This window comes from Lissotriton helveticus, chromosome 11, assembly GCF_964261635.1.
Source record: "Lissotriton helveticus chromosome 11, aLisHel1.1, whole genome shotgun sequence".
Lineage (NCBI taxonomy): Eukaryota > Metazoa > Chordata > Amphibia > Caudata > Salamandridae > Lissotriton > Lissotriton helveticus.
In genome coordinates, this window is record NC_136072.1 from 646,226,204 (window position 1) to 646,239,251 (window position 13,048).

The 13,048-nt window shown below is 50.8% G+C and overlaps 1 protein-coding gene across 3 annotated transcripts in view; it reads left to right on the top strand.

Moving 5' to 3' along the window:
• The window catches only part of LOC144791046 (disintegrin and metalloproteinase domain-containing protein 9-like), a 1,785,694-nt gene that overhangs the window by 1,076,148 nt on the left and 696,498 nt on the right, over positions 1-13,048 (top strand). The gene's annotated exons all lie outside the window — the stretch shown is intronic.

Consider the following 13,048-nt stretch of genomic DNA (forward strand, 5'->3'; position numbering starts at 1 on the left):
GTATCCTACTACCAATAAGTCCTACTGTTACGAACTTTTCCTCCTCCATTATTGTCTTTCGATGATCGCCTTTATTTGTTACGTGCCTTTTTGTTCACCTTTTCATTCCTTTTACTGTAAAGCGCTCTGCTACCTTCAGGTCTTGTTAGCGCTACAGAAAACTTCTAAATAAATAATAAAATAATAATGAATAACCAGGAGATCCAGAGCAGTTGGTGCAGGTGCTGTGTTCCTGCCTCCAACAGTTTTGCTGGCCTGCTTCTGCCTCTCTGCCATCCTCGCCTTAGCAGTCTTCCTCAAATCGTACCATATTTTTTTCAGGTCCTCAATAGAGCGCTGGGTGGCTCCAATGGCATTGATTTTATCCTGTATTGCAAGCCAGATCTGCCTTTTTTGAGACTCTGGCACGTGCAGGGACTGCTTTCCAAACAACTTATCATGGTCCTTGGTGATATTTTCAATGAGTACCTTCAGCTCACTCTCACTGATTTTTTTTTCCTTTTCCTTTCACCTCCCTCCGTCTCCCTCTCCTGGTTTGCCATTTTGCTAGGTTTTTGTTGCAAAATAAAGCTGTGTTGCTCCTGGCTTCTCTGCTCTGCTCCCTGCCTCACAGTCAGCTCCGGGTTCAGTGCTGCTTGGGTGTTGCCACTTCCTGTTTGGGAGGTAATAAGGATGCAGAGGATTGGCTGATTCCACAATTACCGATTTTTAAATTACCAAATCGGTATTTACTGACTAGGTATTAACGATTCGGTAGTGGGGATTCAGTATCTTTTTTTCTACCGATCCATTCCGAATCGCTATTTTTTAGCGATTTATACCGATTCGGTAATTTTTACTGATTCATTACGTACATCAGAAAAACCGAGTCCTTAATAACGAATCGGTAAAATTCGCAATTAAGGACTCTTTATTTTTGGATTACCTACATCTGGCCCTAAGTACTTCTGATAGTGAGGGCTGGGTGTGAGTGCTAGCCGCGTGAAGTATTGTATTTCCAGCCGTTGGCGTTCTAAAAACCGTAGTTTCCAGCCTATCTCCCCTCAACCACCACTCTGACATCTAGAAAATCAATAGTATTTTTACTATGGTGTCCCACAATATTCAAGTTTAGCATGTTCTTATTTAAATTTAAGGCACCATTCCATCATTTCAACCAACATGCAGCAAATCTTATTGGTCTTGTTTTAAAAAAATACTGGGCAGCTCTCAAGCGATCCGAATGCTTTATAGTTGTGTAGAGTGTTGAAATGTCTAGAGTTACCAGTACCATATTGGCATCCCATCTTACATCATAAATATGTTTAAGAAAATCAGTCTCTTATGTATGATGGGAGCGTCTTCACGATAGGATTGAGAAAAAAACAATATATTTAGAGGTATTCTCAAGCATGCTGTTACAGGAAGAGATAATCGGTCTACCTGGTGGGTTTAAAATGTCCTTGTGGACCTTAGGTATCATGTAGAATTCCGGAGTTACCCGGTTTTCTTGCTTTATAAATTTGTACTCGTCCCAGCTCAACAGATTTTGTTCTTTCTTTTCTTTAAGTCTTTTGGAATAGAGCAAGATCACATTCTCATATTCTGTTGGTGTAATTCTTTTATAACATTCCATGTTGTTCAGTTGTTTTAAAGCTTCTTTTTTGTAGAGGTCCCTCCCCCAAAGGACTACGGTCCTGCCTTTATCTGAGGGTTTCACAAGGATTCCCTCTTCCTTTTTGATTTTTCCTAGGACTTTATGGCTACGCGTCTCTCTAGGATCCATTTATCTTTTTTGATCTCCCATATTTTGATATAGCCTCCATAAGTCTCCTACTACTTTTTCAGAGAATATATTGATATTATCTCTTGCCATTTGGGGTATATATCTTGATGTTGGACGAAAAGGTGTTCGATCTCCACCATTAGAGGATGATGTTATTTCTTCACTTCTTAATTCTCTTCTAACATCTTCCTCTCCAGGAAGGCTAACATTGTCATTGTCTTGCATCAGATACCACATGTCTTCTAACACAGGAATGTCAGACACAGTTAGGTTGCTTTGATTATCAGGTATAGTCGTAGTCAAATCCAGTATTGGTGGTGGTCCAAGGACATTTCTCATTTTATGCAGTTTCATCAACTTAAGGTTTCTAGTGAGTTTGTACAGGTCCATCCTACTGTTCTCATAATTAAAATAATTTTTATAACAGTACGAAAGTCCTAGGTAAAACACTTCTTTAGCCTCACTTGTTATGTCAATGCTACTCAAGTTGATGATTGTATATTTTGTGCTACTTCTTTCCTTTCTGCTTAACATTGGAGCGCATAGATCTCTCGGTTGTGCTCCTCCGATATCCTTGTCCTCCACATCTCTGCTTCCTCTTCCTCTTCCTCTTGGTCTCCCCCAGCCCCTCTTTGTTTGTTGTTCTGATCTTTGGGCTAATTGTAAAAAACGGAGTTAATCTGTTACCGTACGTTTAGTAACCATTGATCCTTTCCTCGTCTGGTTCTCTTATTCGACCTCAGAGCCAGTGTCAGAGCTCATTTCACTCTGCAAGGTTTCCGGATTAGTTATCATATTATTTTGAACTTTTTACCTCCTTACTGTGTCGAAACGCTTGCCAAATATATAAATACACCTATTTTCATAGTCCAAAGGATCTCGTAAGAATTTAGTTGCCTTCCTTTCTTTGATGAGTTTCTCATATTTGTCCAATCTCCCTTTTAAATCAAGTTTGAGTTTAGTAATTCTGGCTTGATCTGTTTCTTGCGCACATTTTTCAGACAACTCTTTGATATTTTTTTCATGATTTCCTCTCTTTCCAGCTCTGCATACTTTGTTAATATTTTAAGAATGTTTGTAGAGCTCTGCGCACTGTTGTCTGTCTGCCCACTCTCCTAGAAGGCATTTTATTTAGTCCATTGTTATTCGCTGAAACTTTCTCCCCTGTTACTTCATTTGAAGTTGAGGATGTGGCAATTTCAACAAAGAGCTTATTGGCTTCCTGCTACCTTGCTGCACACTCATCATCACTCATATTCTCCTTCGTTTGGTGGTTAAATTCAATCTGTTGTGTGAATATACATATCAATATTATTAGCTGAAGCTCTTTAATTTTCCTGATAACCACTAGGTTGTGTACTAATGTATATGCCATGTTGTTGAGAAACAATGGTGTCTAGACCTTTTCTAAAGGAGTATAGGCAGACATTTGTCAAATTAAGTATTTCTTGGTTGTGGACTGGGTAGAGCATGACCATAGCCGAACTGGAGAAGTTAGTTGTGAGGAATATATATTTATTTGGTCCTCACATAACTAACTTCTCCATTTCCGCTATAGTCATGTTCCATCAGGTCCACACCCAAGAATGATATATTTATATAGATTGTGGTCCAAAAAGCGTGCTTTTTGTGATTTGGTATACATTTGTTAAGTACTTTTTTTCTATTATTATTATTATTATTATTATTATTTGAATTGAACAGTTGCTCAGTAAACAACAATAGATGTATAATGTAAGGTACATATAGAGAGTCAATTATGGGAAGTGCAAACCACATCCATTCCTAACATTAATCGTATTGTAAAATATGTTGCACATACACTGCCATAGGCACAATATTCTACCAAAAACAGGTTAGGCACGAATGTCCACTGATCCCTTCTCTATCCCTACCCCTTACCTACCTCAGGTCTCTCTGTATTGGACCCAGCTACCCCACACTTTCTCGTACTTATAGGGGCAGCCCCAGCTCTGGTTCCACTAGCTGACACCAGTCCAAGTCATACTTCCAGTCCCGGATAATCGGGGTCTACTTGCCCCCCATGCTTTTGCGATGTTCTGTTTGCCACCTTTGCTGCGAGTGTCATCACAGTTTATGATTCCTTGGCCATGTATCATCGCCGGAAATGTTCAGTATCAGCCATCAAGCCTCCAACGGAACCCCTGGGCTTGTAACAGCAGCCATGACAGTTGTGACCTCCCTCCAGTATTGTTAAATTTTAGGGCATTCCCAAAGTGTATGGAAGAAGGTGCCGATCGTGCTGCATCCCCTAGCACAGAGGGCAGAGTCACTTCGGCCCATGCAGTACAACCTGGATCTAGAGTAGTGGAACTATGCAGTATGCGCAATTGTATTAAGTGGAAACAGGCCATTATGGCTATTTCCCTGGGGCTCTGGATGGACTCCGCCCTGTCATCATCTTTTATGAGCTCTATATCACCCTCCCAGGCCTCCCACAGCAAGGAAGGTGATCTAATGAATTATTCATTATTTTCCGGTACACCAGGGAAACTCCTTTAGCCGGCATTGGGTCTAGTAGCAACCGGTCCTCCATGGGCGAGTATTCCAGTAGCTGATCCCCCTTGGGCAGGTGACACCGCAATGCATGCCTCAATTGCAAGTATTTGAAATTCTCTCCATCCTCCATTTTTTTTTTTTTTGTAAATATATTTTTATTGCAGGAAATGTAAGTAAGTACAACGTTGTCACTCGTATCAGTACACCATCCAGCGTGAGTGGGAATCACTTATTCTTCATACACGGCCATTTAGCCCACAACCCGGGGGTCGGGCGGCGTATGTCATGTTCATAAAGCGTGTTTCTCCCCAGTCGCATAACAAATCACTGGTACTAGAGTAAATCCGATCTGCTTTTATTCAACTGCCTCAAAACTATCCCCCCTCCCTCCCTCCTCTCGCCTTTCCCCCCAGTGGAAGACAGGGTTGTTCACCACTACTCATCGTCCCAGTGCTGCATAGGATCAGAGACAGCTCACGTCCCCCAACCCCTACCCCCCCCCCCACTCGTCATCGGTAGGACAACCTGTGTGTGGTCATCTGAGGATAAAGTGGCCGTGAGTCTGCCGTGGTAGCGCCGCGCTACTTTATCATGGCGCGACAGTGGGATTCAGGCCGTCTCCCTCCGTACTGTCTGTGTCAGCATGTGTGTCATGGTCGCGCAGGGTCTGCACTATCGTTTCCCAAGCCTGCGCCGCCTCTAACGCCCGTTCATCTTGTCTTCGTTTCGCCTGTTGGAATCTTAGTGTGCTCTCACTCCCCGCCCATTTAAGCAGTTCATTGCGCCATTTATCGTCCGACGGACCAACTCGCGCCTTCCAGTGTCTGGTAATTTCCCGTTTGGCTAACAGTAAACCCAAATCGATGAACTTACTGGTAATTTTAGTCTTAGGGGTATGCGGAAACCAGTGTAAAAGTCCCACCTCCACGTCCACCCTTAACGATCTACCAGTTACCGCGGTCAGCGTGTCACCTACTATCGACCAAAAGGAGGTCAGCTCAGAGCAGGACCATAGCATGTGTATAAGGTCCGCTCCGGGTGCTCTACATCTAGGACAGGCTGCCGCCTCCAGACCAAAATACTGCTGTAGTTTCGCCGGGGTCAGATAGGCTCTATGCAACACATAGAAATGGACCAACTGGAAGCGTGCATTCCTCGTCCCCTTCCAGGCCCTCTGCAGCAGCTGGGACCATGTGGTCTCTGGAATTTCCTTGCCTATGTCTGTCTCCCATTTGGACTTAAGGGCCGTCAAGGGGGTTAATTTCTCCTCCACCATTCTGGAGTAGAGGCACGACACCGCCCTAACTGTCCCCGCAGACATCATGACATATTGACACGTCGTTGACAGTCGCGGTTCCTCGTGACCGGTCCTCCAGTGAGCCTGAATCGCTCTCGTGAGTGCCGCGTGGATCAAAAAATCCCCTCTAGGGATGTCGTAGCGATCCAAAAGGGTCTGGAAGGGCAGCAGCCCCCCATCCTCGTAGAGGTCGCCCATCGTCTGTATCCCCATGTCTTCCCAAACACTGAGACGAGACCAGTCTCCACCGTGGGGTAATGCAGTAAGCATTCCCAGCGGGATCTCCGGGGCATAGGGTCGCGATCTACCGAGCCTGCGGTGTACACGGTTCCAGCAGGAACGTACGGTGCGGTCCTCTTGAGTGAGGTGTTTCAGCTCCAATGTCTGTTGCAGCGCAATATATGATAAAACATGTCTGGGTGTGCCACTGCCCCTCAGCTCTTCCGGGCCTCGGAACTCACGCGCGACTTCTTGGGTGTAGAACTGCAACTGGGCCGCCAAATAATACGTCTCAAAGTCCGGAGCCGCCCACCCTCCTTCCGCTCTCGGTCGCAGCAAAGTCCCGAGCGCCACCCTACGGCGGCCCGCTCCCCATAGGAACGACACTATTATGGAGTCGAGGCCCCTAAAAACCGACCTGGGGATCCATATCGGGAGCGTTCGAAAGCAGTACAGCAATCGGGGCAGTGCCACCATTTTTAATAGAGCGATACGCCCCGCCAACGACAGGGGCAGGGTAGACCAGAAGGCCATGCTGCCTTTGAGTGCTCGGATGCCCCTGGAGATATTGCCCTCCAGGATGTCGATCGGGCGATGATAAACATGTACCCCCAGGTACTTAAAGCAGGCCGGTTCCCATCTGATTTCTCTGTGAGTGTCCGGTTGAGGGCCATCCTGACGCATCGGAAATAGGCAGGTCTTAGCCCAATTTACCCGAAGTCCTGATAACTCCCCAAAAGACGTGAGTACCGAATCTGCTCCCGTCAGGGCCGCATCAGCGTCCTCGAGAAAGAGCAACAGGTCATCAGCGTACAGGGAAATGTATTGGGGACCCAGCGAAGTCTGTAGTCCCCTATAATAGGCCCCTGTGCGGATTGAGATAGCCAGCGGTTCCACAGCTAGAGCAAACAACAATGGGGACAACGAGCAACCCTGCCTCGTGCCTCTTTCTACCGGGTACTGCTGGGACACCAGCCGGCCCGATTTCACTCTGGCCACCGCCGCGGTATACAGCACTCCGGTCCACTTCAGAAATCCCTCTCCCAATCCAAATCTCTCAAGAACCCTGCGAAGGTAGACCCATTCTAGGCTGTCGAAGGCCTTTTCCAGGTCGATCGAGAGAATCATAGGGTCGGGGGCATCCTCGTGCTCCATCTCTAATAGTCTGAAAAGTCGTTGAATATTCATTGTCGTGTTGCGTTTGGGGATGAAGCCCGCCTGGTCGGCGTGTACCAGGGAGCCCATGTGTTCCAGCAACCGCTCAGCTAATATGCTGCTCAAGATCTTGTAGTCTACCGTGAGCATCGATAGTGGTCTATAAGAGGCCGGGTCCGTTCCCTCACGACCCGGTTTCAGAAGAGGTATCACCAGTGCTTCCCGCATCGAGCCCGGTAATCTTCCTAAGGACTTTGCTTCCTTGTAAACCTGCAGGAGCTTTGGGGCTAGGATATCCGAGTATGCGGAATAAAATTCCACAGGCAGGCCGTCAAGGCCCGGCGTTTTGTTACGCGCCATTCTTTTGATCGCCCCTTTAATCTCGCCTAGTTCCACATCGCGGCCCAGGGCCTTCGCCTGTTCCGATTCAAGAGTGGGGATAGGTAGGTCCCTCAGGAAAGCATCCGTCGGGGAAGTGTCCGGTTGTAGTCGGCTACGATACAGCCGCTCGTAGTAACTCCGGAAGCAATGAAGGATTGCAGGCGGAGTGTAAACCTCCCCATTCCCGTCCGTCCTCATCGCCACGGTGGGAGAGGAGCGTCTAGCAGGGTTAGCAAGCCAAGCTAACAGCGCACTTGATTTGTCGCCTTCCGCTAGTGATCTAGATAGGTAGGTCTTATAGTCGTAGCTCAACCTCAACCGCCACCGCCTCTTTAGCCGCTAGGATCTGCTGCTGAAGCTCCGGGCGGCCAGGGCGGGAAAGCTCCAGGTCACGGAGGACCCGGTCAGCGTTGGTCAGGTCTTCCAGAAGTACGCGGCGCACTCCCACCTTTTGCGTTATGCAATAACCTCTCACCACGACCTTAAAGGCATCCCACTCCGTGGCTCGCTCCGACGTCGTACCCTCGTTAATCGCAAAATAGCTTGCTATCTTATCCTCCAGGTCTCCGCGAAACACCTGATCCTCTAGCAACTCCGGCCGCAATTTCCAGGAAGGCACACAAGGGGCCCCATGAATCCATCTAAGGTCTAGCAATAGAGGGTTGTGGTCAGAGATCGTCCTCGTCAGAAATTCGGAGCGTACCGCCGTAGCGGCCACCTCCCTAGACCCTAGGAAGCTGTCCAACCTCACATGCAATTCATGCATTCCTGAAAAGTGTGAGTAATCTCGAGTACCCGGGTTATGCACCCGCCATATATCCGTTAGTCCCCACTGAGTCTGCCAAGTCAGTCTACCCTTCGCCACTCTATGGGCCGGGGAGTCCGGGAGGGGAGGATGTGATCTGTCTAAGTCAACGTCGAGCACCGAGTTAAAGTCCCCACCCATCAGGACTGGTCCCGACAAGTAACGAGCTAGAGAACCCGATAGTGCATTAAAAAAGGCGAGCTGGTCCGTATTGGGCGCATAAATGCAGCAGATGCTCAAATCCCTGCCCCCAAGCTTCCCTGCTAGCGCGACATACCTCCCCTCAGGATCTATAGTGTGATCATCTACCTGCAAGGGTACTCCCGCCTTTATCCAGATCAGCGCGCCTCTCGCATAAGCCGAGTATGAAGTGCAGTATACCTGTCCCCGCCATCTACGCTGTAGCGCAAGTCCCTCGGTTTTATTGAGATGCGTTTCTTGTAGCAAAGCGATCTGTACCCCTCTACGCACTAAATAAGCATGGACCTTGTGACGTCTTGACATGGTGTGCAGGCCCCGCACATTCCAGGTGACGCATTTCAGGTTTGAGAAATCAGCCATTGTCCCATGTCGCATGCATCAGTCTCTCCGCGCACTGCACAGCTAAGGGTAAATGCTCAACAACATCCTCCCCGATGACGAGTCCCCCCCTCACCAACTTTAACTCAACTTGTAAACATGAACCCCCATCCACCCCCCCAGAACAGGTTCCAAATGGCACCATCTAGTCCCCATCCAAACTGTAGTTTCCAAAACCTCCCCTCCCCCTAACCTTCCGGTAGTCACCGTAGGCGTGCCTTAAGGGCAATGTGGGGGACCGAGCGCCGATGCGGGATCCCTCCGCAGGTCGCGGCGCGGCCGAACTCTACAATATCAGAACGTGCAAAGGGGAGTCCCTACAACCCCCCTCCCGCAACTAGCGAGTATAACATTTACCCTGCTGAGCCCCTCGACTCCCACGTATGCCCCCCCTCCCGCAGTCCCCCACCCAGAACCTCCTCACCCCATATCTTTATTGTTCATCCAGTAGTCCTTCAACTGTCTCGGGGGTAACCACCGGAAGTCTCACGCTGTCCGTCTCGGAGCCCTCCGTGTCCGATTGGTCACCACTCTCTCCCGGTTCCGAAGGAGCCGCACCACGCTCCGTCGCAGGGCCAGAAATGGAAGAAACCATTTCCAATGCCCCACGCCGTTCTGCCGCAGTCTCCAGCGTGGACGGTCCAGTAGTCCTGCCCCTTCGGTGTCGGAACCTCTTTGATCTCCTCGGTGGTGCAACATCCGTCGCGGTTTGAGATGAAGTTCCAAAACCGTCTTTGCCCGCTCTGTACAGTTCCAGCCAATCGCATACCTCATCCGGGGTGTCAAAAAACTTGGTGGAGCCATCCACGATGATACGAAGTCACGCCGGGAACAGTAGAGAGTACTGGATGCCTTCAGTTCGTAGTTCTCGCTTGACGGCCAGGAAGGATGACCGACGCCTTTGCGTTTCATAGGTGTAGTCCGGGAAAATGTTCACTCGGCTGTTGTCCACCTGATAAGGACCGTTCTGTCTGGCAGCTTGGAGTATAAGGTCCTGTCTCGGAAATGGAGCAGCCGCGCCACCACCGGACAGGGGGGTCGGCCCTGTAGCGGGGGTCGGGCTGGTACTCTGTGCGCCCGCTCTAATGTGTAGAAAGGGGACAATCCCTCCAGCGCCACTGTTGCCCGCAACCAGTTTTCCAGGTACTCCACCATGTCCCCGCCTTCAATTTTTTCGGGCAGGCCAACCACGCGTATGTTATTTCTCCTGTTCCTCCCTTCCGCATCCTCCGCTAGCTTTTCCAGCGCTTCTATGCGGGTCAAGGCGTCCTTCATCGTTGCGTCCAGAACTTTCTGCGCCGGTTCCAAGTGCCTCACCGATCCTTCAACTTCCTTCACTCGGTCAGAGAGCTTGCCATGATCCGCCCGTAGGAGACCCAAGCCCGTCGCCACCTGCGCAATGTCCTCTCGTAAGGCTGACCTGGTCTCCGTGATCGCCTGCAGGATCTTATCCAGCTGCGCTTGGATAGGGGGGTCCCCTGGAGTGTCCATGTGAGATCGTTCCTCGTTGTCCGGCGGTTCAGCGTCCGATGCCGCGTGGGCACCCCCCTTCGGGCCTTTCGGTTTCCCCATGGCTGGAGGTGTGCGGCGGTCAAGCACCACTGAATCGGGGCCGGTCAAGCTTATGCCGGTGTCGCTCCCCACTGCGCCGCCTCCAGTCAGGTCAGTAGGTCGGCGGATGATAGGCAGGGCGGCCGCCCGATGTCGGGCCGGAGCAAGCCTCCGGGGCGCCGACCGTGGCTGTGCGCGGTCACTTTCTGGTCAGGAAGCACGTGTCCGCTGTCGCACAGGAGGCCGGCGGGGGTAATAGTAGAAACGCTCCCCCCCCCAGAGTTCTGGGGTTGTACTCCTGGATCTCAGGCCCTCTGGAGGTCCCCGCAGGTCAACAGCATCCTCACCCCCTCATAACGCTCGGCGTAGGACTCTCTTCTGCGAGTACAGGGGGCTGTGTCAGCTCTCGGGCATCGTCTTCAGGCGCCCTCCTCAGGCCAGCAGTGGGCTACGTTTTCCCTCACGTAATGTCCTGTTATGAAGGGCAGCCTCACCAATGGGCCCTCCGTCTTCACCGCTCCTCCCCCGTCCGCCGCATCTCAGTGCCACATCATGGAGCTTATCGGCACATAATCAGTACTGCCAGGGGCCCAGGGGTGTCCCGCAATGCTCGCAGCCGGTCTGCCAGCGCCACTCGGCGAGCTCCTGGTCAGGCAGTCACATCTCCACTGCCGGCAGTAGTCCGAACCTCCTCCCGGTTGCGGTCGGGTCGCGCCGCCCCTCCTCTGCGCCTCCGCCTCTCACCCGGTCCCAGCCTCAGGCCCCCGGCATGGGGATCCTCGGGGTAGCAGGCGACGGACTGTCCTAGCGGGGGTGGGTAACGCTTCACGCGGCAGGGCTACCGCGCATCTCGGGGTCCCGGTCGCCCTCAGTACAGCGTCGGCGCCATCTTGGGCTTTCCTTCGCCGCCGTCTTCTCTCGGCTGTTTACTCCGTCCAGGGGTTTCCGCGGGCCGTCAAGATCGTGGGAGGGCAAGCGGGCCTTCAGAAGTGTGCCGGAGGGGTAATGGTGTCTCCAGGGATCCCCTACAACAGGATAAATAGGAGCTCGGCCGCGGAGCTAAGACGCTAGGCAACCTCCGCCATCGGCGTCCAAGCCACGCCCCCCTCTCTCCATCCTCCATATCATACTCTGCCTGTAGTCATACTCCATACATCCCCCAGCCTGTCTATCCTGATCAAACACCATCTAATGTAGCCACTCAATTTCTTTACCTCCCCAAGGAGTTTGTTGCCCCACAGCGGAGTCATGGCAGTCAGTTTGCCTTACCGCCCCAGGTGCCTTTTACCTTCATGCCTTAACTACTGCCTGAGTGTGACTCAGGAGTGCACCCACTCTCCTCCTGGCATATAGGATGGAAGGATATCCCTGGTTGCCCATAGCCTTGCTATCGACCCTATAGGCTGGCTCCTCCCTGTCTCCAAATACACAATCATTTACTACCATCAGTTGGATGGCCCAATAGTTGGCTCGGAGATCAGGGACCGCCAGTCCTCCCTCAAACACCCCCCGTCGTACCTTAAAGATGGATATGTGGGAGCTGACTCGGTTCCAGAGGAGTGTGTGCCATTCACTGTTGACTTTGGTGATAAAGTGCTGCAGTCCTTGTAGTGGGTATTCTCAAGGACGTATAACATGCAGGGGAGGGTCATCACACTGAAGACTACGGCCCTGCCCATCAAAGAGATCGGCAGTGCTCTCCAGAGGGTCACATCCTCTCTGGGGCGCTCAAGCTGAGCGATAAAATTCTGTTTAAGGAAGTCCTCTACATTCCGGGTAACAAAAATACATTGGTATTGAAATCCCTGTATCGCCCCCGGTGCTGAGAACTAGGCTTTTCCCCAACAGTGGGAAGATAAGAGATTTGTTTCAGTTGATTTGATAGCCCAAGTAGCTTTCGAAGTGGTCGAAAATGTGCAGAATCCTATGCACTGTGAAGCAGGGCCGCAAGACAAACAGTAAAATGTCATAGGCATACATGGAGATCCCCTCCTTGCACGCCTCGCCACTCTGGATCCCCCACAGGAGAGGGTCCTGCTGGATTCAAGCCGCCAAAGGCTCCAAAGCCAGGGCAAAAATTGGTGACAGGGGGCACCCCTGCCGCATGCCCTTGCAAAGAGTGAAGGCGCGAGACACAGTGCCATTCACGCGCACCCTCTGCACCGGGTCCTGGTAGAGGAGTCAGACCCATGAGCAGAATTTAGGGCTGACGCCCAGTTTGGGAGGACTGTGAATATATAGGGCTACTCTATACTATCAAAGGTCATACTCGCGTCTAGGGAAAGGACGAGGGCCTCATCCGACTCTGGCATTGCCATCACATGCATCATCCTATATAAACCCCTCAGATTTAGGCTGGTACCTCTATGCGGCATGAACCCGGACTGATCATGGTATATCACTGCAGTTATGACCCTCACCAATCTTTTTGTTAAAATCTTGTCCAATACCTTAAATTATATTGGCTTGTAGGAATTACAGGCCGTGGGATGCTTGCCCTTCTTGGGAAGAACAACAATTGTGGCTCTCCGCTGGTCCACTGGAAGCCCCGTCTGCCTTTGCCATGTTAATTGGATGAGGCGCAATCTAACTGACCACGCATTTGAACAGCTCAATTGGTAAGCCATTGGGCCCCGCTGCCTTGCCTGATGGCAGCCCTTGGATGGCCCCCTCAACTTCTTCCACCGTCAGGTCTTGTTTCAGTGTTTCCCTGAGGTCGGCAGAGAGGACCCGAAGCGTTAGCTCCTTCAGGAGATCCGCACAGTTCTCACCGGAC